Raw genomic sequence first — 27,026 nt, forward strand, 5'->3', positions numbered from 1 at the left:
CTCTCTCTCTCTCTCTCTCTCTCTCTCTCTCACCTGCAGCCCTGGAGCGGGGGGGGGACCGGGATCCGGCTGCGACTGCGGCCGGGGAGGGACACACACACACGCCGGCTTCCTTCTGCAGTTTGCGACTGCAATGGCGGCCGGCGTTGCCGGGGAGACGGGGACGCGGAGGTTGGCTGCGGGTCAGGGGGAGGTCAGCGCCGCCCGCGTCAAAGGTGGCAACGGCCTGGAGACCAAAGATACTAGAGGAGCAAGATGGACCACTCCGTCGAAATCGCCTGCACTGAAGTGTAGTGCGCAACGGCCGCCATTTTAGTAAGCAAAACTCGCCGTTCGCTGCCTAGGCCTCTCGCAGTGTAATCAGTGTTTTGGGGGAACAGTATGTGTGATGACACCATAAAAACGCGGAAAACACCTCATCAATCAATTCACAGCTTTTTTTTTGTTATTTTTCTTTTTAAATGTTTCTGCAAGTTTCTGCCTACTAAAATGGCGCCGTGACGCTAATGGGAGTTGTGTACAGGCCACCTAACAGCAGTAGGGAGGTTGGGGATAGCATCAAGCAGGAAATTAGAAATGCATGCACTAAAGGCGCAGCAGTTATAATGGGTGACTTCAATCTACATATAGATTGGGTGAACCAAACTGGCAGGGGTGCTGAGGAAGAGGATTTCTTGGAATGTTTGAGAGATGGTTTTCTAAACCAACATATCGAGGAACCAACGAGAGAACAGGCCATTCTAGACTGGGTATTGAGTAATGAGGAAGGGTTAGTTAGCAGTCTTGTTGTGCGAGGCCCCTTGGGCAAGAGTGATCATAATATGGTAGAGTTCTTCATTAGGATGGAGAGTGACAAAGTCGATACAGAAACAAGTGTTCTGAACTTAAAGAAAGGTAACTTTGAGGGTATGAGGCGTGAATTGTCCAAGATAGACTGGCGATTGATGCTGAAAGGGTTGACGGTGGACATGCAATGGAAGGCATTTAAAGGTCGCATGGATGAACTACAACAAGTGTTCATCCCAGTTTGGCAAAAGAACAAACCAGGAAAGGTAGTGCATCCGTGGCTAACAAGGGAAATCAAGGATAGTATTAAAACAAAAGATGAAGCATACAGATTAGCCAGAAAAAGTAGCATACCAGAGGACTGGGAGAAATTCAGAGTCCAGCAGAGGAGGACAAAGGGCTTAATTAGGAAAGGGAAAATAGATTATGAGGGGAAACTGGCAAGGAACATAAAAACAGACTGCAAAAGCTTTTATAAATATGTCAAGAGAAAAAGATTAGTTAAGGCAAATGTAGGTCCCTTGCAGTCGGAAACAGGTGAATTGATCATAGGGAACAAGGAGATGGCAGACCAATTGAACAAATACTTTGGTTCTGTCTTCACTAAGGAAGACATAAACCATCTGCCGGAAATAGCGGGGGACCGGGGGTCTAAAGAGATGGAGGAACTGAGGGAAATCCAGGTTAGTCGGGAAGTGGTGTTAGGTAAATTAAATGGATTAAAGGCAGATAAATCCCCAGGGCCAGATAGGCTGCATCCCAGAGTGCTTAAGGAAGTAGCCTCAGAAATAGTGGATGCATTAGTGATAATTTTTCAAAACTCTTTAGATTCTGGAGTAGTTCCTGAGGACTGGAGGGTAGCTAATGTAACCCCACTTTTTAAAAAGGGAGGGAGAGAGAAAACGGGGAATTATAGACCAGTTAGCCTAACATCGGTAGTGGGGAAAATGCTAGAGTCAGTTATTAAAGATGTGATAGCATTACATTTGGAAAGTGGAGAAATCATCGGACAAAGTCAGCATGGATTTACCAAAGGCAAATCATGTCTGACGAATCTTATAGAATTTTTCGAGGATGTAACTAGTAGAGTGGATAAGGGAGAACCAGTCGATGTGTTATATCTGGACTTTCAGAAGGCCTTCGACAAGGTCCCACATAGGAGATTGGTGTACAAACTTAAAGCACACGGTATTGAGGGTTCAGTGTTGAGGTGGATAGAAAATTGGTTGGCGGACAGGAAGCAAAGAGTAGGAATAAACGGGTCCTTTTCGGAATGGCAGGCAGTGACTAGTGGGGTACCGCAAGGCTCAGTGCTGGGACCCCAGTTATTTACAGTGTATATTAATGATTTGGACAAGGGAATTGAATGCAACATCTCTAAGTTTGCGGATGACACGAAGCTGGGTGGCAGTGTTAGCTGCGAGGAGGATGCTAGGAGGCTGCAGAGTGACTTGGATAGATTAGGCGAGTGGGCAAATGCATGGCAGATGCAATATAATGTGGATAAATGTGAGGTTATCCACTTTGGCGGCAAGAACAGGAAAGCAGAGTATTACCTGAATGGTGACCGATTGGGAGAAGGGGAGATGCAACGTGACCTGGGTGTCATGGTGCACCAGTCATTGAAAGCAAGCATGCAGGTGCAGCAGGCAGTGAAGAAAGCGAATAGTATGTTGGCATTCATAGCAAGAGGATTTGAGTTTAGGAGCAGGGAGGTTCTGCTGCAGTTGTACAGGGCCTTGGTGAGACCGCACCTGGAGTATTGTGTGCAGTTTTGGTCTCCTAACCTGAGGAAAGACGTTCTTGCCTTAGAGGGAGTACAGAGAAGGTTCACCAGATTGATCCCTGAGATGGCGGGACTTACATATGAGGAAAGACTAGATAGACTGGGCTTGTACTCGCTGGAATTTAGAAGACTGAGGGGGGATCTTATAGAAACATATAAAATTCTTAAGGGGTTGGAGAGGCTAGATGCGGGAAGATTGTTCCCGATGTTGGGGGAGTCCAGAACCAGGGGTCACAGCTTAAGGATAAGGGGGAAGTCTTTTAGGACCGAGATGAGAAAACATTTCTTCACACAGAGAGTGGTGAGTCTGTGGAATTCTCTGCCACAGAAGGTAGTTGAGGCCAGTTCATTGGATATATTTAAGAGGGAGTTAGATGTGGCCCTTTTTGCTAAAGGGATCAGGGGGTATGGAGAGAAGGCAGGTACAGGCTACTGAGCTGAATGATCAGCCATGATCATATTGAATGGCGGTGCAGGCTCGAAGGGCCGAATGGCCTACTCCTGCACCTATTTTCTATGTTTCTATGTGACGGGTTTTTTAGGGTCGAGTGCTCTATCTTGCTCTGCTGTCTGACTTTGGTCTGGAGACGACGCCTCTGCTCCAGTCGCAGCGAAAACCCCAACACCGCATGTCCACTGCACTCCACTATCGCTTGCAATCTGGAAGAAAGATATCCCGGGGGAGCAGGGTCCCAAACACCGCCTTCAGGCAGGCCTCAGGGAGAGGGACACACCGGCCTCAGGCAGGCCTCAGGGAGAGGAACACACCGGCCTCAGGGAGAGGAACACACCGGCCTCAGGGAGAGGGACACACCGCCCTCAGGGAGAGGGACACACCGGCCTCAGGGAGAGGAACACACCGGCCTCAGGGAGAGGAACACACCGGCCTCAGGGAGAGGAATACACCGGCCTCAGGGAGAGGAACACACCGCCCTCAGGGAGAGGAACACACCGGCCTCAGGGAGAGGAACACACCGGCCTCAGGGAGAGGAACACACCGCCCTCAGGGAGAGGAACACACCGGCCTCAGGGAGAGGGACACACCGGCCTCAGGGATAGGAACACACTGGCCTCAGGGAGAAGGACACACCGGCCTCAGGGAGAGGAACACACCGCCCTCAGGGAGAGGGACACACCGGCCTCAGGGAGAGGAACACACCGGCCTCAGGGAGAGGGACACACCGGCCTCAGGGAGAGGAACACACCGGCCTCAGGGAGAGGGACACACCGGCCTCAGGGATAGGAACACACTGGCCTCAGGGAGAAGGACACACCGGCCTCAGGGAGAGGAACACACCGCCCTCAGGGAGAGGGACACACCGGCCTCAGGGAGAGGAACACACCGGCCTCAGGCAGGCCTCAGGGAGAGGGACACACCGGCCTCAGGGAGAGGGACACACCGGCCTCAGGCAGGCCTCAGGGAGAGGGACACACCGGCCTCAGGGAGAGGAACACACCGGCCTCAGGGAGAGGGACACTCCGGCCTCAGGGAGAGGGACACACCGGCCTCAGGGAGAGGGACACACCGGCCTCAGGGAGAGGGACACACCGGCCTCAGGCAGGCCTCAGGGAGAGGGACACACCGGCCTCAGGGAGAGGAACACACCGGCCTCAGGGAGAGGAACACACTGGCCTCAGGGAGAGGAACACACCGGCCTCCTGCCACGACAAGGGAGAAACTGCTCGGCTAACTTTTTACCTTTACTCGGCGAGGACACAGAATTAATCTTTAATTAATCGGGAGGAAAAAGATGTAAAGACAGAGCTGTGAATCCTGGAATAATTCTGGAAAAATGCAGCATCTAGAAAGCTTTCATTCGAACCGGGAAAGAGAGATTTAAACAAAAAACGAATTTCAATTTGCTGAGTGTGAGATAGGAGTTAAAGAATGAACCTCAGGGAAAATCTATTACACGAATTTCAATTTGCTGAGTGAGGTAGTAGGAGTTAAAGAATGAATCTAAGGGAAGATCTATTACACGAATTTCAATTTGCTGAGTGAGGTAGGAGCTAAAGAATGAATCTCAGGGAAGATCTATTATTATAGGCAACTGAGAGATGACAAATTAAAAGTTGAAAACGTTATGAAGATGCGCAGTAAGTCGGACAACATTACACAGAAAGGAGAATCAACTACTGATGAAATGTTATCACTTTGTTTTCCCACCTTCCTGGATGGTGGTGCTAGATGCACTGGTATTTCCAACAGTCTGTGCAAAACCCACCTACTCATTCATTGCGAGCTGCAGAAGTCTGTGAGGACAAATACAGTGTATCTGGAGCAGGATCCCCAAACACCACCCTCAGGGAGAGGAATGTACCGGCCTCCCGTGGGCATCCTGCAACAATTAGGAAGAAACTGCTCGGCCAGACTGACGGTGTTTGCGCGGGATGATGGATACAGAGTTAATCTTTCAGTCTTTCGTCGGAAAAGGTAGACACAGAGCAAGTCTTAAGAGAAGGATAGACACAAAAATGCTGAAGCAACTTAGCGGTTCAGGCAGCATCTCTGGAGAGAAGGAATGGGTGGCGTTTCGGGTCGAGACCCTTCTTCAGACAGAGTCAAGGGAGAGGGAGTCTATAGACAATAGGTGCAGGAGTAGGCCATTCGGCCCTTCGAGCCAGCACAACCATTCAATGTGATCATGGCTGATCATTCTCAATCAGTACCCCGTTCCTGCCTTCTCCCCATACCCTAATACCTCCTGACTCCGCTATCCTTAAGAGCTCTATCTAGCTCTCTCTTGAAAGCATTCACATGTTTGCTATAAAGTATGTCTAATTCATGAATGTCCTTCAAGGGAGGAAATCTGCTGTCCTTACCTGATCTGGCCTAAATGTGATGCCCGGTACCTCAATATGATTCTTAACTCCACCATTCATTCTGGAGTAATTGGGACTGCACAATAAACCCCAGAATTGCCAGCAGTGCACTAGGATGATAGATCATGAATCGTAAAGATTCAATGAATTTGAATGATTTTAAAGAGCTTAAAAATCCATGTTTTGTTTTTGCAGTAAATTCTTAACCATTTAGTTCAAGGATTCATTTTGCTACAGGATAATTCCATCGATGATATATTTCTAAAGCAAAAAATTATATTGTGTTGCCACAGGGTGGTGCTGTTGTTTAAGGGAGTTGGAATTACAGAAATGTACTGGTAGATATTGCACAGTATTTTTAAATTGTTTGAGTTCCTGGTTGGCAGGAAGGAACAAAGTAAAAAGTCAAGGTGTTGCATCCCCAGTGTCTTCATTGGGAAAGGATTGTAAGAAAGGGAGATAAAAGAGCAAACCAGGAATTGTAATATAAATTGTCCTTTCAAAATGTTGAAAGGGCAGGGAAGATGTGATTTTGTGGTGGAATCTTTCTAAAGCTTGTTGAAACTGTCAAGAATTACCTACTGAATGCAGAGGCTAGTGGGGTGGAGGGTAACTCTATTGCTTTGTCCAGGAAGGAAGGGGGTGAGAAAAGTCCTTCCAAGTGAAACAGTGGTTCATTCCTTCCAATTTAGTGTTTGCATTCAGTTTTCACTATGTGGTCTCCACAATACCGGAGAAACCAAAAACAGATTGGGCGATTGCTTTATGGAGTAACTGTGTTTAGTCTGTATTGGCAACTCGGGTCTCCCAGCTGCCTGCCAATTTAATTTTCCATCCCACTCCCACAGTGACCTATCTGCCTGCAGCCTCCTGCATTCTTAAAAGATGCAACATAAGGTCAAGGAACAGCACTTGCTCATCCTTCCCGTAGCTCCATATTTCACATTGCTTTATGTTCCTTCACTGGTATTACCATCCTTTAACTCATTTTACATCTGTTCACTTTTTTTCTAACTGTGGCTCTTAACCCACAGAATGCATGAATTCTTCAACTTATACCAACTGCAACATTGGCTTCACCCTACCAGCGATATTCCCTTTATTTCATCTATCGTTGCTTCACTTCCTCTACAAATAATTTATCTCAGCTTTCGCCCAATTTTGAAGAAGGGTCTTCAACCTGAAACATCAGTTCTGTTCTCTTTCCACAGGTACTGCTTTCGAATACTTCTATTTTTAGTTCTGATTTCTGATACAGTATTTGAAATTTACTGATTTTCATTTTCAAATCTAATTACTAGTTTTGTTAAATAACTCAGTTTCATAAAAGTAATTCAAGAAAGATTATACTCATGGGATTAGATGACCAATGGTGGGGAAGTCAATGACCTGAATGCCCTGATTCAGTGACGTACATTCTATTCTAACGTGATAACATCTATCGTTGCTTCACTTCCTCAGTTATTTTCGATGTATTTGCACAATAAGAAAGAATTGTTTATATTATGCCTCTCATGACCCTGGTATATCCTAAAGCATCTTAGACCCAATCAAAAGGTTCCGTGTGCCAACAATAAACCAAAACGTAAACGGTATTAAATTGTAGTTACTGCTGTGATATAACATAACAGCCAATTTGTGCACTGCAAGCTTCCGCAAACACAAATGTGAAAAGGTGATCGGTTAACAACTTCTTTCCAAGATATTGGTTAAGGTATAACTATTATCCAGACTCTGGGGATAGTCCACTGCTTTGTTGTTATGGTTTGTGTCATTTTTCAATTATTGAAGCAGGAAGGTGGGACCAATAGATGCTACATTGTACTCTCCTAGTACATCACTGAAGAGTCACCCAAGACTTTTGTGCTCAAGGTACAAATTGTACCATCAATGTTCTGACTCAGGAGACTAAAGTGCTTCCAACAAGAGCAGATTAATCAGTATCATATTTGTAGGGGCAATAATTTGCACATTGATAAACTTATTTTGCCATTTAATTTTCATTATTAATATTTGCAGAAAACTACTCCCATAAAATAATAACTGCACTCATTAGAAACTGTTTGTACATCTTCTAAAAAATATATATTTGAATTTCGCTGTTATGCTGTATGCATGTAACGAATCAGAAATAAAAATGGGAAAAACACATGAGACTTTAATCTCAAACAATTAGCCACTTTTCAGCTGATTTATGGTTATTATCATGTTAATATCATGTTTTCCATAACTATAACAACCTCAGATTATCATTTTGAATGGCGATTAAAATTATGTTAATGTATTATTGACATAAAAGCACCAGTGTAGTAATCCAAGCGTTGTGAATCAAGCGTGTTTTACTAACGAAACAGTGGTTGAACACATGCGCGCTTAGTTAGGAGAACAGTTGGGTGCTTGTTGCTGTTGAGAGGAGCACCACACGTCTGTCCACTCGTGGGCTCGATCTGAGCTTCTCATCTCCAACTGTCAACTGTCATCACCTACTGTCAACAGTCATCTCCCTGTCACGTGATCGTTCCAGTTCTGGTGACGAAGGTTCGATCAGTAAGTGGCTTGATTTACTGCCACACCAGCTCACATATGGCAAATTTTTGGTTAAAATAATGTTAAGCCTAAACTACTGCACTCTTAATAATCAACTGGAGGATAGATTGATGCATGCTATGATTTGGTGAAAGTCCTTCTCAATAGTAGGTTATACAGTATGAATGAAAGATCACTGATCTGAAACATAACTATGTTCCCATGCACTTGGCCTGTCAAGTCCGTATCATTACTTCTCCCCTTCCATCAATTTATTTGAGATCACCATTGATCAGAAACTCAACTATACTATTGGTGGGATCTGCCTCCTGACACTTCAGAGCTTTCCTTCACCTGCTTGGTAGATGTCTGCAATGGTGGAACACTGTTCACTACCCTTGCTGAATGCAGCGCCAACATATTCAAAAAGCTTGACACCATACCTGCCAATGTTCACTCTACTAGTACCACACATGTGCAAAACAAGCTGCATACTGTCTTTGTCACTTCAGCAGCATCTCCAAAACCCATAGCTGCTACCAAGCAGGACGCAGGCAGCAGACGTGTGGGGTCTAAACAATGAAACTCTCTACCTAATAGTATCGTGGATGTAACTTCACTCAAGGTTGAAGAAAGTGACTTAACCTCCCCTTCATATTGATCGCCAGGGAAGGGCAAAGCCTACGTCCCAAAAAAAAGATACTGATATTTTTGATGTGAAGGTTTTTTTTTTCAATCTGTGCCCTGCTAAGAGGTTCAGGAGTGTTCAGTGCAAATATCAGATGGAAAACAGGAATCTGATGAAATCATAGAAAATACTCAACCACATATCCTGGTTCAAAAAATATTTTTTGAAGACAATTGGAAGACAGTTTCTTCCCAACTGTTATTAGGCAACTGAACCATCCTATTAAAGATAAGAGGGCGGTCCTGAGCTACCATCTACCTCATTGGAGACCTTCCAACTATCTTTATTAGGACTTTACGGAAATTGATGGAAGGGGAGGACTTTATCTTGCACAAATTTTTATACCCTTCATCATATATCTGTACACTGGATGGATTGATTGTAATTATATATAGTCTTCCGCTAACTGGTTAGCATGCAACAAAAGCTTTTCACTGTAACTTGGTATAAGTGATAAACTAAACTAAACTATTATTGCTAACTTAGCAGGGACCCAGGATGACATACACCATCAGTTTGTCGATGGTTTGTCTGTATTGTTTTCATCAGAATTGTAGGTTTGTAAAGGGTAGTGTAGAATAACACAAAGAATTCGAGTATTGGAGTGACATTCACGCTCTGTCTCATCTGAGGGAAATGTTTCACTGGTAGCCTGTGCAGGTAAAAGCCATGTTATGTCTCAGAGGAAGCACAGTAAACCTGCTACAGCATATAGGGAATGCGCAGATAGCAACAGAGGTTTCAATCATTTTTTCTCATACTTGTTTGCCATGAATATTAAGTTTCCATAAATAAGAGCCAGTGGTATCAGCCATATATATTTAATGTCATAGCCATAGAGTGATACAGCGGGAAACAAGCCCTTTGGCCCAACCTGCCCACACCGGCCAACATGTCCTAGCTACACTAGTCCCACCTGCCCGCGTTTGGTCCATATCCCTCCAAACCTACCGTATCCGTTTGCTGTACTTGCTGAAAAAGTGGGAAAATTGCTCATAAATGATGGGATTATCTATGTGAATGAATAGTCAAATTTATTCACTAGTAAATTATTTAAACTACACCTATCAGTTTATTGAATAAATATGTAATATTTCGTGATGATTCAAAGTACCCTTTAATTTAAGAAGAGCAGGTTTTCTAGTATAGACACAAAATGCCGAGTAACTCAGCAGGTCAGACAGCCTCTCTGGAAAAAAAATTGGTTCAGGACCTTTCTTCAGACCCGAAACGTCACCTATCCATTTTCACCAGAGATGATGCCTGACCCGCTGAGTTACTCCAGCATTTTGTGTCGATCTTTAGTATAATCCAGCATCTTTAGTTCCCTTTTATTAGATTTTCTAGTATATTTCAATATATAATATATCAATATATCACATTTCAATATATAATATACATTCGTTGCCTGGGCAATGACCATTATACCATCAATTCCTGAGGCAATATTCAACTATGCCTGGGGAAATGTTGATTTCCCAGGTCTTTGTATTTAATAAAATACTCCACTATCCATGGCACAGTGCAATATATTGAAATTGTTCTCCAAAGGTAAACCAAATTTCGAAGAAAATACCCATCAAAGAGAAGGTGGCTATCTGAAATTAGGTGCATTGCAGACTACAACTCTCAATTAATATCAATAGACAATCTACTATCCAAGCTCAAATCGGAAGATGCTGGAAATATTCAGCAGGTTAGACAGAATCTCTGGAGAGAGAATCGGTTTAATGTTTTGGGTTGTTGCACTCCCATTAGCATAAAGGAAAGTTAGAAGGATTAAGAGGACGTATGGAGTGATAGTCTGATCTGGTGATTTCCCGAGCTCTTCTCTTTGGTCCATAGGATGACCCTAACCTTCCAGATGCCTATCACTTAAATTCTCCTTGGCATTCTGACCCCAGGCTTTATTTTCTTATATCGTTCCCACAAGCCCAACAAACGGTTGAGGAACAGCACTTCATCTCTTTGTCAGGCAAATTTGAGCTGTCAGGGTACTGAACAGCTGTGACGAATAAGCCTTCATCACCCACTTTCAACTGGGAGTGCCATCAACTGCAACATAGCTTCATTTACATGGATAGGACAGGTTCAGAGGGATATGGGCCTGTTTCCACGCTGCATCACTCGTTGACTCTTTCAACCTTCCTTGGTATCTCGTATTCATAGACTTTCCCTGTATTTTCTCCACACCCCTACCCACCAGCTCTTTCTAACTTAAAACACACTATTTTCTAACTTTTCTTAGATCCCAATAAAACTCACATTCTAAAATATTAACAAGATTTTTCACTCACCTACCCTAAGTATTTCTATAATTTATGTATTTATTTTTGACTCCCAGCATTTGATCTGTGTGTCCAAGAATGACTCATCTGTTGCAACTAATGCACCCTTTTAATTTAATGTGGATTCCAGGTGTTGTTTAGTTGAAACAGTTGTTTAAGTGATACCAAGCATGCAATTAGATTGGATATCATTATATTTTGGAAGTGATTCCAGGAAAATCTAATGAAAGCTAACAAATTAGTTGCCTTCTGCTATTTTCATTTCTTCAAAACTCATCAGGCAGATGTCATGAAATATATAACTCTTAACTCAAATACTTGACTTTCACAGATCCTAAAGGCACTGGCAGCTGCTATCCAGTATACACACAAAGTGACTGAGAGAATTTCAGAGAACCACATGCGCGCATTGAAGTCAACCAATTTGTTACAGTCTTTCTCCTTTGCTCTTGGCAGTAGAAGTTATAATCAGTACAATACAAAGCAAGGGTGCCCACCACAGATGTTTATTCATGCTAACCCTTATCAAGATGTAAGATGTAATGAACAAATTCTCAAACAAGTATATGAAGGTTCAATTTCAGGGATACAAAATCTTCATAAAACTATGTTAAACCATTAAAATTAATATATCTCAGCTCTTCTGCATATTATTTAACCACAATAATCAACAACAGTTGGAGGGCTTTGTCTTTCACAGAGATCTTTGTCAAATGATTTTAGTTTAGTTTAGTTTAGACATACAGCGGGGAAACTGGCGCTTAGGCCCACCGAGTCTGCGCCGACCAGTGATTCCCGCACATTAACACTATCCTACACACACTAGGGACAATTTAGATTTTAATAGAAAGCCAATTAACTGACAAAACTGTATGTCTTTGGAGTGTGGGAAGAAACCAAAGAACTCAGAGAAATCCCACGCGGTCATGGGGAGAACGTACAAACTACTTGCAGACAGCACCTGTAGTCAGGATCGAACTTGGGTCTTTGGTGCTGAAAGCGCTGTAAGGCAGCAACTCTACCGCTGTGCCACCGTGCCGTCCAGGTGTTTCACAGCATTGTTAGAGATTCTGCTCTCCAGGTAAAACGTTAGCCTGAGGTCTGGCTTATTCATTTTCAGAGCCATCCATAATGTTTGGGACAAAGACCCATCATTTATTTATTTGCCTCTGTGCTCCACAATTTGAGATTTGTAATAGAAAAAAAATCGTGTGGTTAAAGTGCACATTGTCACATTTTAATAAAGGCCATTTTTATACCTTTTGGTTTCACCATGTAGAAATTACAGTAGTGTTTATACGTAGGCAAATAAATAAATGATGGGTCTTTGTCCCAAACATTATGGATGGCACTGTACATAGATCTCAATACCATCACTGCAGTCAGTAAGGGAGTAACCCGACAAAGAGGGGAAGTGGAACACTTTCCCTGTACTGAATGCAAACAAGATTAGCAATGCCACTTTGCTTTCTTAGTTAAGTATCTTATTATTTTATGTTTAAAATCAATTTCCTAAATATAGAAAATATCAAAGTATAACAAACAATGAGCAAAATTAGTAATCCTTAAAACTCATCATGAGCCGGACATAAAAAACGCTTTTTTTCCTCGAGTAGTAGCTCTACTCAATAACCAAAAGTCTGTAGTCTCTTTTTGCTCTGGTATATTTCACTCACATGTTTAAACTGTAATGTTGTATTCTTAATGTTTTAATGTTTTATGCTTTATTCTTAATTGTTTACTGTATGTTCGTGTTGTTACTTGCGAGCGGAGCACCAAGGCACATTCCTTGTATGTTGGCCAATAAATTTATTCATCATCATTCATCATCTTCATCAGGTGTGGTCTCACCAGGGCCCTGTACATCTGCAGAAAGACCTCTTTGCTCTTCTCAAGTAGAGGCAATGGAATCCATGGGATCATTATAAAGAAGTTGTTCCCATTACCAAATTGTCCAGGGAGACAAATTAACCATTTTGGGCAAAAGGTTCAAGGGGGCAATGTGAGCAAAAACTCTATTAGTCAAAAGGTAAACATCATCTGTAATTTGCTGCAAAGAGGACTGGTATAAAGAAATAATAGCTGCTTTTAAAAAGGGAATTGGAAATGTGCGTGACAGAGGATAATTTTCAAAGCCCAAGTAAAAGCTGAGGAATGGTACAGATGGGATTACTCTACTCAACATGTCAAATGTCCTTTACCATGCTTTGTGAAGGCAGCTAACATAATCAAAAACCCACACTTCTCTGGCTATGCTCCCATCTCGCTGCTACCATTGGGAACAGGAGCCTGAAAACCATTGCCTCCAGGATCAAGAACAGATTCTTCTCATTAACCGTTAGGCTCTTAGACAATAGACAATAGGTGCATGAGTAGGCCATTCGGCCCTTCGAGCTAGCACCACCATTCAATGTGATCATGTCTGATCATTCTCAATCAGTACCCTGTTCCTGCCTTCTCCCCATACCCCCTGACTCCGCTATCTTTAAGAGCTCTATCTAGCTCTCTTGAATGCATTCAGAGAATTGGCCTCCACTGCCTTCTGAGGCAGAGAATTCCACAGATTTACAACTCTCTGACTGAAAAAGTTTTTCCTCATCTCCATTCTAAATGGCCTACCCCTTATTCTTAAACTGTGCCCCCTGGTTCTGGACTCCCCCAACATTGGGAACATGTTTCCTGTCTCTAACGTGTCCAACCCCTTAATAATCTTATATGTTTTGATAAGATCCCCTCTCATCCTTCTAAATTCCAGTGTATACAAGCCTAGTCGCTCCAGTCTTTCAACATTTGACAGTCCCGCCATTCCGGGAATTAACCTAGTAAAACTACGCTGCACGCCCTCAATAGCAAGAATACCCTTCTTCAAATTTGGAGACCAAAACTGCACACAGTACTCCATGTGCTGTCTCACTAGGGCCCTGTACAACTGCAGAAGGACCTCTTTGCTCCTATACTCAACTCCTCTTGTTATGAAGTGCAACATTCCATTGGCTTTCTTCACTGCCTGCGGTACCTGCATGCTTCCACACTTGAACCACACTGCACAATACTACCTCAGCAATGAACTAGTATGGGCATTTTATAGGTTGCACTGTATACTTCGGCTTCCACTATTTTGGTCTGGTTACCTAGTATAACTCATCGTTTATTGCATTCATGTTTATTGTATATTTATTTGTTGTGCCTGAAAAGTGTAGCAAGTAAGAATGTCATTGTATATTCCTGGTACATATGACAATTAACCACTCTTGACTTGACTCTTAATCCAAGGGCAGGGGATCTCCCATCAGTGACTCAACAATATTTATTTTTCATCTATCACAATTGAAATATACAGGAATGTTCCACAATGACAATTCAGTCACTATCTCATCAGAAATTGTGGGGCATTAGTGTATGTAAATTTGCTACCAGATTTTCTATAAATGCTGTATTTTTTCTTTTGACTTTGCATTGAAGTTGTCTTTGAGAAAGTGCTTGTGATGTGTTTTTGATCTACTGCAGTTTACTTGCTAAAGGTACTCCTATGCTGTTTAGTGAAGAGTTTCAGCATTTTTGTTTAACTCTGATGAGGATTGTGTATTGGACAGAAGCTGAGATGCTGTGCATATTAAAATGGTAGAAGTGGACCTCCACAAAATTGATATCCTGAATCTAACGTGTGCCAATATAAGTCCAAATACTTTGTTATTTACTCCACCCATCTGCCAATCAAACCCCCTGCACCTGTATCCACCTATCACTTGCCAAGCTATGTCCTGCCCCCACATCTCTTTTCCAACTTTCTCTCCCCTATTACAAACAGTTTGAAGAAGGGTCTCGACCCAAAGCTTTGCCTGTCCATTCCCTCCACATATGCAGACTGACCCGCTGAGTTCCTCCAGCACTTTGACTTTTGCTCATGATTCCAGCATATCCTTGTGTAAGTCCAATTACTGGTCTCTTTTTGGTGCGGGTATGGGTGTCGGAGGTTATGGGAAGAAGGCAAGAAAATGGGGTTAGGAGGGAGAGAAAGATCAGCCATGATTGAGTGGCGGAGTATACTTGATGGGCCGAATGGCCTAATTCCTCTCATATCACTTATGATCTTATGAATTTAATTTGTTCCAATGTTCTGGAACCACACTCATTGAAAAAAAGCACTTTGACATTGGTTTCAGGATCCAGAATTGTCAATTCTATAACATCTGCAACATAAAATAACATTGAACGTCCAAGACAGCAACAGCCATTCAGTCTAAGTGGTCCAGGTTTCACACTGACCTCCAGTAATCCTGCTCTATCCAATCACATGAACATAACCCTCTCTTCTTTTCTCATATGTAATTGTTCAGTTTCTTCTTAAATGCCTCTTTATTATTAACTTGAAATAATTCTTGTGGAAGCAAATGGTGCATTCTATTCACCTGTAAAAGATCTTTTCTGACTTCCTCATTAGATTGGCGACTGTCTCATGCAGGCCACAAATACCAACTCTTTCACAAGTGGACATATTTTAACCATGCTTACCTTGTCTTAAAGATCACAATTAAGTCACTTTTCAGCTTCTCGAGAATAGATATCACTCCTTTTGGTCTTTCCTGATTGTTTATAGCCTCAATTCAGGCATCATTCTTGCAATATGTTTTGCACTTTTTCTAGTCCAAATCCTGACTATAATACTGAGACTAAAACTGGCCACACTCTCACCAGAGTAATCTATTTTGTTTGCTATTTCTAGAATTCATTCGCTGAATTTATAGCCACATGTAAGCTCCAAATTGGATACTTTCAGTAATCGTACAGTACACATTGCCTGATCCAGAGTCCAGTAAGATGGATGATATAGATGTTAGTCGAGCTATTTTTGTAAGGAATGCATCTATACTTCCTTATCCCTCTTCAAGAGCGTTTCAAAAGTGCTGTTGCACTTTAGATGTGAGCACTTTGATATTCCGCGGGAGGGTTGGTTTAAAACACTTTGTATTGCAACAGAATCTTGTCGTGAAGTCTCCAACTGGCAGGGCTCAAAAGACAGGTGAACTCTTGCATTTAGAGCCACATTAGCCCCCCTCTCCAACTACCTCTATCTTTCAGTTTTACTAAAGGTTCCAATCAGAAATGTCACCTATTCCTTTTCTCCAGTGATGCTGCCTGACTACCTGAGTTACTACAGTATTTTGTGTCTTTCTTCGGATCAGACCAGTCTACCTAAGATATAAAAATGGATTTGGCAACCTACCGTGGCAAAAGAAATCTGATCATCGTCATCTGCCATGATAATCACATATTACTAGATGACCCGTGGACCGGTTGGGTCCAAACCTCTCCAGCATTGGTCTAGCACCCACCCCTTCACCACTCCAAAAGCGCACAGAAAGATCCCAGGGTATATCCGAGGCTCCCCCGGGGCCGGGGGTGAGCGAGGGGGGAGAGGAAAGTGGAGAGGGAGCTACTCACCCCGGCCCAGGGCGGCCATTCACGGCGGCCAGCAGCAGGAGAGTGGCCGCAAGGCGCTGCACCATGCCCGTCCTGCTGGCGGCCATCTTCTTTGAGCTCCTCTCTCCCACCGCGCTGCACCACGGGAGGAAGGTCAGGCGCGGGGCACGCTGGGACGGGCACCGGTCCTCCTGGCGCTGCTGCACAGGCACGCCACCGCCGGGCCCAGCAACCCTCCCCCGTTGTGACGCCCTATTAGATCAAAATGGCGATCTCAAATGGCAATCTCATATATGACCCGTTGGGTTCCCATTGTGATGCCAAACACGGAAGTATTAGATCAAAATGACTTGTCTCATCCACAGTATAAAGTTTATTAAAGTTTATAAAGTGAATTACTTAAAAAATATAATGAAACTTGATACTGCACACCGCAGGCAAATGGTGAGTAAGGTGGGCCTTAAATTGTTGCGCTATCGTGTACCGTTTTGGCTGCATTGGCTCCACGTGGACCCGTTGGGCCCAAACCTCTCCTGCATAGGTGCAGTACCCTGTCCTCCCCCCCCCCTCTCTCCTCAACCCCCCTCCCTCTCCCTTCTCCCCCCTCCCCTCCCCTCCTTTTGAACTTTAAAATGGGAATAACAAAAAATATAACACCGATTTCAATAAAACTACTTGCATTATCACTAAAGTGACAATGGTGAGTAAGGTGGGCCTAAATTGTTGCGCTATCGTGTACCGTTTTGGCTGACGTTCAGTCACAAACAAGATAACAAACGAGAGTTTTAGTATATAGATATATACTAGACCAAGTGGACCCGTTGGGCCCATTCCTCATAGAGGAGGGACAGGGAAGGGGAGAGGGTGCAACTCACCTCGGCCCCGTGACGCCAGCGCTGCAGCCAGAGTGAGCTGTGGACCCAAAGCCTCTCCTGTATTGGTCTAGCACCCTCACCCCCCCACTCAATCCCCCTTATCCCCCCCATTCACCCACTCCATCCTCCCCTACCCCACTGCCACTTCCCCCTCCCCTCCCCATCCCTAATCTCCCTCACTCCCCATCTCCCCTCCCCCCACCCCACTCCCCCTCCCACCCCCCCACTCCCCTCCCCCCACTCCCCCTTCCCCTCTCGTCCTCCCCACCCCCACTCCCCCCCTCCACTCCCGCCCACCCCCACTACCCCCCACACCCACCCCCTTCCCTTGTGGAGTCGTCGACGCCGTCGGTTGAAGTGGCTGCTGGAGGAGAAGCGGGAAGAGAAGGAGAAGAAGAATCTGCCCGGTGGAGTTTGTGTTCCGGTGATGATGCGGGGCGCTGGGCCTGGGCGGGAGCGGGGACTCAACGACGCTGTCGGTTGAAGCGGATGCTGGAGTAGACGGAGGGGAACGATGAGTCGATGGGTTCGACGACCATCTTCCTCCTGCTCGGAATTTCCCCCGGGGTCGGGTGCGGGCGAGGGGGGAGAAGAAGGGGGAGAGGGAGCCACTGACCCCGGCCCCGGGCAGCCATCGCTGTGGCCAGCAGCAGGAGAGCGGCCGAACTGGCAGCGGCCATCTTCCTTCACCTTCTCTCTGGCGCTGTGCTCCCTGGGGGGTGGGGGGAAGCGCAATTAATGTTGTGTGGGTCCCATTGTGAAGTCACACGCTGAGGACCTTTCACACATTGGTTTGAAAGGTGATTTTTAAACTTTAAAATCTCTCTAGCTTTAAAAATATAAGACCAATTTAAATTAAACGGTGCTAAAATCGTGGCAGGAAGAGAGAAGAAGAGAGGGAGAGAGGGAGAGAGGGAGAGAGGGAGAGAGGGAGAGATCCAAAAGGACTTAAATCATCAGGATAATTAAATCAGCTGTGTACATGCTTAACATGTGTATATATATTCAAGATAAGCCGATTATTAAGGTCTGTCTTCACCTTGAAGTACATATATAATTAAAAATACTGATGTATTGGAAAACTCAAAGAGCAGTGTCATGTTCAGGTAATGTATACCCAGCAATTAGATTTTTAGCAGCAATAAATGAGGTGAAATGTACTCATATTCCTTAGTGAAATACAGCTTTTTAGCTTTATGATGGTATTGTGAAGAGACCGAAGGGAAATGTTCATATTGATTTCCTTTATGTTGCAAACAACAGTGAAGTATAATCTTTAACCACGGAAGATTGAGGGAATGGTTCCCCTCAGAGCTATCGATTCAGTGCCAAAGCTGAAAGAAATGTGGCTTGAAAAGCAAAAAAAGCTGCAAATGGCAGAAATCTGAAATAAAAATGAAATTACTTTAAACACTCAGCAGTTCAGGTTATATCTGCAGAGAGAGAGAAACAGAGTGAATATTTCTGGTCATTGACCTTTGATCAGAATAGGTAATGTGAGAAAGGATATACTTATACAGTGAACAAGTGGAGAACTGGCAAGAGTAAAAGGGGGAGGCCCTTGATACAAGGAATGGTGTTAGCTGAAATAGTGTAAAAGAGGCTAATGTTTAAAAGGAAGAATGGCTGGGGGGGGGGGGGGTGAATAGGAGGAAATGAATGAAATATGAAATACAAGAAGGGGTAGAGGGAAGGGAGGGGGAGAGCGAATCAAGATAAAACCATGTTGGAAATGTGAATGAGGTGCTAGAACAGCTGATTATCTGAACTTATTGACTTTGCACAATACAAATGCTGCCACAGAGCTGCACAAAATAACAGCGATGGCCACTTAAGTCACAACTCCTGACTTTATTAACTGCCAAAGTTGAGCAAACATTCAGAAACCTTTAAAATATCTTGTGGTTTATTATAGATAATATTCAAAATATTTAAACGCTTATAATATACAAATATGAAAACTAAATAACTTGAAAATCTTTAGACTTAAAATCTTTAAAATAAAATAATGCTATTGTGCACTCTTGTTCTTACGAATGATTGTGCTTATTTATAGTATAATTTTACTGTTGTGTGTGAAAAATAAAGAACTAGGTACATGTGACTATAAAGTATCGCTGAACCATTGAAAATACTCATACTCACTTAAGTCCCTCATAATTATGCTTCTCCATTGAAATCAATGGAGAAGCTGCCCCGATACCAAGCATCAACCATTGCTGACTCCAAGCACCAGACCACATACGTAAAATAAACCATCACACATAGCTGTCAGCAACTTACAGATTAGCAAAGTAAACCCAAAGTTAATATTGGTTATGCAGGGAAATATCAGCAGTCATGGAGGACCCAAATAAGAGGCAGCAACATCTAGTAGTAATACCAGTCATACCACTAGCAGGTAACTTAAGAGTTTCAAATGTTAAAGTATCATGTAACATTAGATCCTAAAATAACCGCATTGAAAGCTCACACTGAAACAAGTAGCATCTGCGTGCAATTGCAAACTTTAGCCATTAGGTGTTGCTGTGTAGCCACCTATGCAATTTTGGATAAAAACATGAGGTATGCATTTAAGTTCATAAGGAAATCTAATATTTTTTGTAAAAATATTGGCACTTTCTCAGCATTATTGAACTTCCTATCTCTCTGCTAACGTCCGTTTTCCATGGAAACTCTCAATGCTGGAAACCTAATTAGTCAATCCCACTTTATAATTTTCACCTTGATACTGAGAAATTGAGCCTGTTAATTCTCTCAACTCCCCTGTTCGCATGCAGGCTACGTATCCTTTAATGTATCCATAGGCACTTGTTTTCACAGTCTGCTCAAATACTGGCCACCCTGAATTGCATCTGTAGATGGCAACTATATTAAGAAATTCTTAGACTCCTCTACAGTAATGAATTTCTGAAACGTTCACTCATTTTTATCCCCTTGAAGCATCAACGTGATCCCTGTTCGCTTTCCCCTAACATTTGCTCAACCCTTAATCTGTCTCTTCTTGAGACATTGTTTTGTTGAAGATTCTCTGCTTTGAACAGCAGCTCACCCCTTGATATTCCACACACCCCTTGCTATTCCACAAGTCAGTGGCAAATGGCCTCAAACTCAAAGTGATTGACTATGGAACTAACTAAGACCAGGAAAATTGGTCCTGCTGAAAGTGTCTTCCCACTAACCATCCAATTATTTTCAATCCCATTATTCTCTTAGAGTTCTTTCCCATCTCCCCACCCCATAATTCAATATTTTTGTCCCACCACATTCTCTCTTGGAAATCCTTCCTCACCGTCCTCTTCTCAATGTTACTTCTTCAATGTTCCTTCTCTCTTATCAAATTTTATTCCCTCGCATTCCATTAACAAACATCTCTATTCTGCTTGCAGTCCATTTCCCCATCTGATTCTCTGACTATTTCCATTGCCTCTGTCCCTCTATTTGTTCCTTTCCTTTTCCATCATTTCTTTCTACCATTCCCTCTCCATACTCCCTCTATGTTTAGTTTTCCTTCGAACCTCTAACTGATCAAAATATTGCAATTGGTCTTGACCCGTCATGTGCAAAAGAGCTCCCAAAGATTGATGTTAAACTTATTCCTGTAAGTACAATCAGCATCAAAATGATGGCATAGATACCAGCTGGCTTTTCACTTGCATTCTATGTTGTTGGTACTTTGATTAAGGTTCCTAACTAAACCATCACCCCCTTCATTTTCCCCCCAAAGTCCCGCTTGGGCCCCTTCCCTATCCACGTGTGCTCTATTCTCCTTCCCTATTTATAAATTTTAGCAGATGAAAATCTGTCAAAGAAAAACAGTGCTGAAATTTACATGTGACTTGTGGATCTTCTAAAATAATTGAAAGAGGCTTGTCTGTTTAGCATGCATGTGCAGTTTGCCCACGGTGTAATTCAAGGATCAAATGGTTTTTAGGAGAATTTTTAATATAATTTTACATTTTAATTTTTTTAATTTCCTAAAATATAACTTTACAAAATGCTCGGTTTTTTTTGTGCCATTTAACCAGTAATTAGTGCCCCTGAAGCCTATAGCACACAAGCTTAAGTGGGATAGAAATGCATCTTGTTCATTGCTTCGGAGGTATTAAACAATTATCATGCCATAAACAATTACCTAGAACCTGAAACATGGTCAGTTTTCATTAGTTATGTAGTCTTCTAACTCCTGCTACAACCTCACTCTTTACTTGAAGTGATGCAGTAAATAAAGAAATTAAAGACAGCCTTTCACACATATGTCTTTTTCTTTTTCTCCCTAAAAGTGGCAACACAAAGTAGATAGAGTGTTAAAGAAGCTTCCTTTATCCCGCCCCCTGACATCAGTCTCGACCCGAAACGTCACCGATTCCTTCTCTCCTGAGATGCTGCCTGACCTGCTGAGTTACTCCAGCATTTTGTGAATAAATACCTTCGATTTGTACCAGCATCCGCAGTTATTTTCTTATACTACGTGATAAAGAAGGTGAATGGTATGCCCGCTTTCATTGGTAGGGGCATTGAGTATAAGAGTCCAGAAATCATGATGCAGCTTTGCAGGTCTGAACCGAAACGTCACCTATTCCTTCTCTCCAGAGATGCTGTCTGTCGTGCTGAGGTACTCCAACATTTTGTGTCTATCTGCAGCTTTACAGACTTTGGTTAGGGTGCATTTGGAGTATGACATGCAGGTCTGGTCGTCCCGTTACAGGAAGAATGTGGAGGCTTTGGAGAGGGTGCAGGTTTACCAGAATGCTGTCTGGATTAGGGGATATTAGCTACGAGGTTGGACAAACTTGGATTATTTTCTCTGGAAAGCCAGAAATTGAGGGGAGACCTGAGAGGGATATAAAAGTATGAGAAGCATAAAGAGGGTAGTTAAAATATTTTTTTCCCAGGATGGAAATGTCAAAGATAGCTTAAAGGCGAAAGAGGCAAAGTTTAATGCAGAACTGCAGGGCAAGATTTTATAGAGTAGTGGCTGCCTGCAACACATTGCCAGAGGTGGTGGTGGAGGAAGATACGATTGTGACATTTAAGAGGCTTTTAGATAGGCTCATGGACATGCTGGGAATGGAGACATACGGATCATATATAGGTAGATGAGATTTGTTTTCTTGGAAATATGTTCAGCACCGAATGAAGGACCTATTCCTGTTCAGTACATTTCAGTGTAGAGACTGAACATCCATAGTAAAGATGAGGGAACGGGTGCCTGAAAAATGGGAGTCATGAAAGAGACGAAGGGCGTGTGAGGTATCTTGGACATAGGTCGGGAGGGATTGGAGCGGGGGGGGGATAGGATGGAGATGAGGTACGTGGAAATGATTTCAGTGGGGCAGGCGCAGGCAGAAACAATGGGTCTACCAAGACGGGTTGAGTTATGGATTTTGGGGAGAGGATAAAACTGGGCCGTGCGGAAAAGCATCCTTTTCTCCAGAGATGCTGCCTGACCTGCTGAGTTACTCCAGCCTTTTGTGTCTTTCTTCCGTACATTTCAATGTTCTATGTTATCCAAGGAACTAGAAAAGCCTGAATTTATATTACACTCAAAGATATTCCTCGCTACTCATGGCTTTGTTATTTTCTTCACTGATATCCTGCTATCATCATGAAACTTACAAGTGTACCTGGAGTGATGAAGGGGAATCTTTCTTTAACATTTTGGCTATTGCGTTGTGCTACTACATGACTGACCGTCTTCATCCTCTACCACTTGAACAAACCTACCAAGTAGTAGTTGGAGAATTGCTTCACATATTTGTCAACTCAATGGAAAGAATATAATAAACGTTTTCTATTGTTTCTTAATTAACTTTCTCCGTGCGGTTATTTTCTTTGTATGTACCACAGTGGAGATTAACCTATTAACCTGAAAATCTTTTTGAAAATCTTAAATCAGCTCAGTAACCTCAGCTCAGTAACCTGACACACTTGCATATTTACATCAACGCGATGGATTCAAAAGGCGTTCTCTAAATTCACCATGAATTATCAGCTTTACACGATTAGTTGACATGATTAGTTGTTTTATTTTATTTTAATATATCTCAGACACTTTAAAAAAAAAAAAAATGTAGCATATGTGGGAAAAATATTTTTTAGTTGTTAGTACTTAACATGTGTGACTATATTGGTTGCCAGCTGCATTGACCTCATCATATTTCACCAACTTCAAAGAGTTCAAATGTGCTGAGGTTATCAGAAGTGACAGGTGATACTCCTTAAGTTGAATGACCAAAGATAATTTCTCCCTCTGCATAAATGCCAGCTGCACTCAGCATTAATGTTCATTTGTGTCGAGATGGCAAAGAAGAATTAAAATAAACTTTCAAAATCAGATGAAAAAATTAAAATGCAGGAGTCAGCAGGTCAGATCTGCACCAGGGGAGAGATAAATCAAATGAATATTTCACCTCAAGGTTGAGGAGGGGTGATCTTATAGAGGTGTATAAGTTCATGAAGGAATAGACAGGGTGAATGCACAGAATCTTTTTCCTAGAGTAGGGGAATCAAGAACTAGGGGACATAGGTTTAAGCTGAGAGGGGAAAGATTTAATAGGAACCTGAGGGGCAACGTTTCCACATGGGGGGTGGTGGGCATATGGAATGAGCTGCCAAAGAAGGTAGTTGAGGCGGGTACAATAACAACATTTAAAAGGCATTTGGACAGGTATATTGGATTGGAACGTTTTAGAGGAATATGAGCCAAAAACAGGAAAATGGAACGTTTCGACGCGGCATCTTGGTCGGCATGGACAAGTTGGGCCAAAGGGCCTGGTTCCATCCTCTATGGGTCTATGTGGCTGGTGCAGCCATCTTCAATTATTCACACTTGGGGACTAAAGGAGAAAGGAATGTGTTGATTGATGCCTCAAGTTTTTCATTTTGGTATTTATTGGAAAGCTGGAAAGTGTCTAGTTTGAAAAGCAAGTTAGTGTTCGTTGAGATTGCATCATTGCCAGAGACTGAGAGGATCGAATGAGAGAGGAATTGAGAATTAAAATGGCAGCGCAGAGGTTTATCCTTGTAACACTTCAGCTGAACAGTTACCCAATCTGGTTAGCGGCACGGTGGCGCAGCGGTAGAGTTGCTGCCTTACAGCGAATGCAGCGCCGGAGACTCGGGTTCGATCCTGACTATGGGCGCCGTCTATACGGAGTTTGTACATTCTCCCCGTGACCTGCGTGGGTTTTCTCCGAGATCTTCGGTTTCCTCCCATACTCCAAAGACGTACAGGTATGTAGGTTAATTGACTGGGTAAATGTAAAAATTGTCCCTAGTCTGTGTAGGATAGTGTTAATGTGCGGGGATCGCTGGGCGGTGCGGACTCGGTGGGCCGAAGGGCCTGTTTCCGCGCTGTATCTCTAAATCTAAAAAATATATATATATCAAGAGGCAACAAAGTAAGAGCAGTGAATATGCTATAAGAATTTGGTAAAATATGAGGGGCACCTTATGTGAGGCTCTGGATGTTGAGTCAGAACGAGCTAAAGGAAAGGGGTGAAATATCAGACATGGCAGAAAGGACTGGGGCATCTGGAGGAACAGTCCCTCCAGAATACTGAGCGAAAGAAGAGGCAAAGCTCTATATGGTTGTGGCATCCATCACATGGCAGGTGTTAGTAGGTGGAGACTGGTTGAGTTGTTGTTCCAGGAAGAGGTGAATATTCCATGGGATGTCCAGGTGATTGCTACATATGTGTAGGCAGGGATGGTAATACAGAACTATTCAATCATGAAGTATTTCACTGTACTGCCTTGGAAAAAGAAGAACGAACATAGTTTTATACAATGTCTCGCAACATCTCAAAGTGCTTCACATCAAGTGAAATAACATTAAAATCCCAGGCACCTATTTGCATCTCTTATTTGAGAAAGAAAAGGAGAAATTATCTGCTTGTTATTCCCTTGTTAATTGTGGAACATTGCAGTGTGCAAATTAGCCACAGAATGCAACCATGAATTCATTGCCACAAACGGCTGTGGAGGCCAAAACTTGGGATATTTTAAAATCGGAGATTGATAGGTTCTTGATTAGGAAGGGAGTCAAAGTTTACGGGGAGTAGGCGGGAGAATTGGCTTGAGAGGGGAAGAATCAATCAGCTTTGATTGAATGGTGGAGCAGGTTTGATGGGCTGAATGGCCTAATTCTGCTCCTATGTCTTTTGGTCTTGTGAATAGATTTTAATAACAATATTTCCTTTAGTTTGTACTCAAGTATTTTGTCCTTACCCTTTCCTTTTCTTGTCCTTGATGTTTTACATGTGCCTAGGATTTTAATGTTATTTCACTTGATGTGAGACACTTTGAGATGGCCCTGATGCTGTGAAAGACATTGCATAAAAATGGCTTTCTTATTTTCCAAAGGCAGGACAGCTCCATCGAAGACTGCAAGAAATGACAGGGAATTGTGGATGCAGCCCAGACCATCGCACAAACCAACCTCGCTTCCGATGACTCCATTTACACCTCACGCTGCCTCGGCAAAGCCACCAGCAGAATCAAGGATGAGCCGCACCCCGGCCACACCCTCTTCCCCCCTCTCCCGTCCGGCAACAGATATAGAAGTGTGAAAACGCACACCTTCAGATTCAGTGACAGTTTCTTCCCAGCTATTATCAGGCAAATGAACCATCCAACCAACAACTAGAGAGCAGTCCTGAGCTACCATGATATGATGTGATATAATATGATAGAACCTTATTTATCCCAGGAGGGAAATTGGTCTGCCAACAGTCATAAAACACAACAAGATACATGAGACATGAAATTAAAGTGATGAGTGGAAAGTCGAGGATTGGGATTGCAAAGACTGGGGAGGAGGAGGGGAGTCAGTCTACCCCACGGCAGAAGGGCGAGGAGTTGTACAGTTTGATAGCCACAGGGAAAAAGGACCTCCTGTGGCGTTCTGTTCTTCATCTTGGTGGAACCAGTCTGTTGCTGAAGGTGCTCCTCAGGGTGACCAGTGTGTCATGGAGGGGGTGAGCTGTATTGTCCAAGATGCCCTGCAGTTTGAGGAGCATCCTCCCCTCCAAGAGCACCTCCAATGAATCCAACTCCCCCCGCAGGCTGGAGACAGCCTTCCTGATGAGCTTGTTAATTCTGTTGGTGTCCGCGGCCTTCACCCTGCTACCCCAGCACCAGACAGCGAAGAAGGTGGCAGTGGCCATCACCGATTGATAGTCCATCTGCAGCACTTTACTGCAGACGTTGAAAGAGCAGAGCCCCCTCAGAAAAATGGCTCTGTCCCTTCCTATACAGTGCTTCAGCGTTCCTGGATCAGTCCAGTTTACTGTCCAGGTAAACTCCAAAGTACTTGTACTCCTTGGTAAACTGCACATCCACGCCCTTGATGGAGACAGGGGACAGGGGCATTCTTCTCTTCCTAAAGTCCACCGCTAACTCCTTTGTCTTGCCGATGTTGAGCTGCAGGTGATTCAGCCCACACCACTCAACAAAGTCGTTGACTACACCTCTGTATTCAGCTTCCCTACCCTCACTGATGCAACCCAGAACTGCAAAGTCATCCGAAAATGTGGTGGTAGGAGTCCGAGTTGTATCTAAAGTCCGAGGTGTAGATGGTGAACAGGAAGGAAGAGAGGACCATCCCATGTGGGCCCCCTGTGTTGCTCACTACCATGTCTGAGACACAGTTCTGAAGCCTGACATACTGTGGTTGTCCAGTCAGGTAGTTGATGATCCAGGACACCAATGGAGCATCCACTAGCATCTATCTCATTGGAGACAATTGGACTATCTTTGATGGGACTTTACTGGATTTTATCTTGCACTAAACATTATTCACGTTATTCCCTTTATCATGTATCTGTACA

General features: G+C 43.3%; 1 long non-coding RNA gene across 1 annotated transcript; it reads left to right on the forward strand.

Moving 5' to 3' along the window:
- Positions 1-27,026, forward strand: LOC144596317 (uncharacterized). Its single transcript, XR_013547585.1, has 3 exons — positions 1-315; positions 6,430-6,606; positions 25,561-27,026. It is a non-coding gene; the product is annotated as an uncharacterized LOC144596317 (long non-coding RNA).

This window comes from Rhinoraja longicauda, chromosome 8 (assembly GCF_053455715.1).
Source record: "Rhinoraja longicauda isolate Sanriku21f chromosome 8, sRhiLon1.1, whole genome shotgun sequence".
In the NCBI taxonomy this organism is placed as follows: Eukaryota; Metazoa; Chordata; class Chondrichthyes; order Rajiformes; family Arhynchobatidae; genus Rhinoraja; species Rhinoraja longicauda.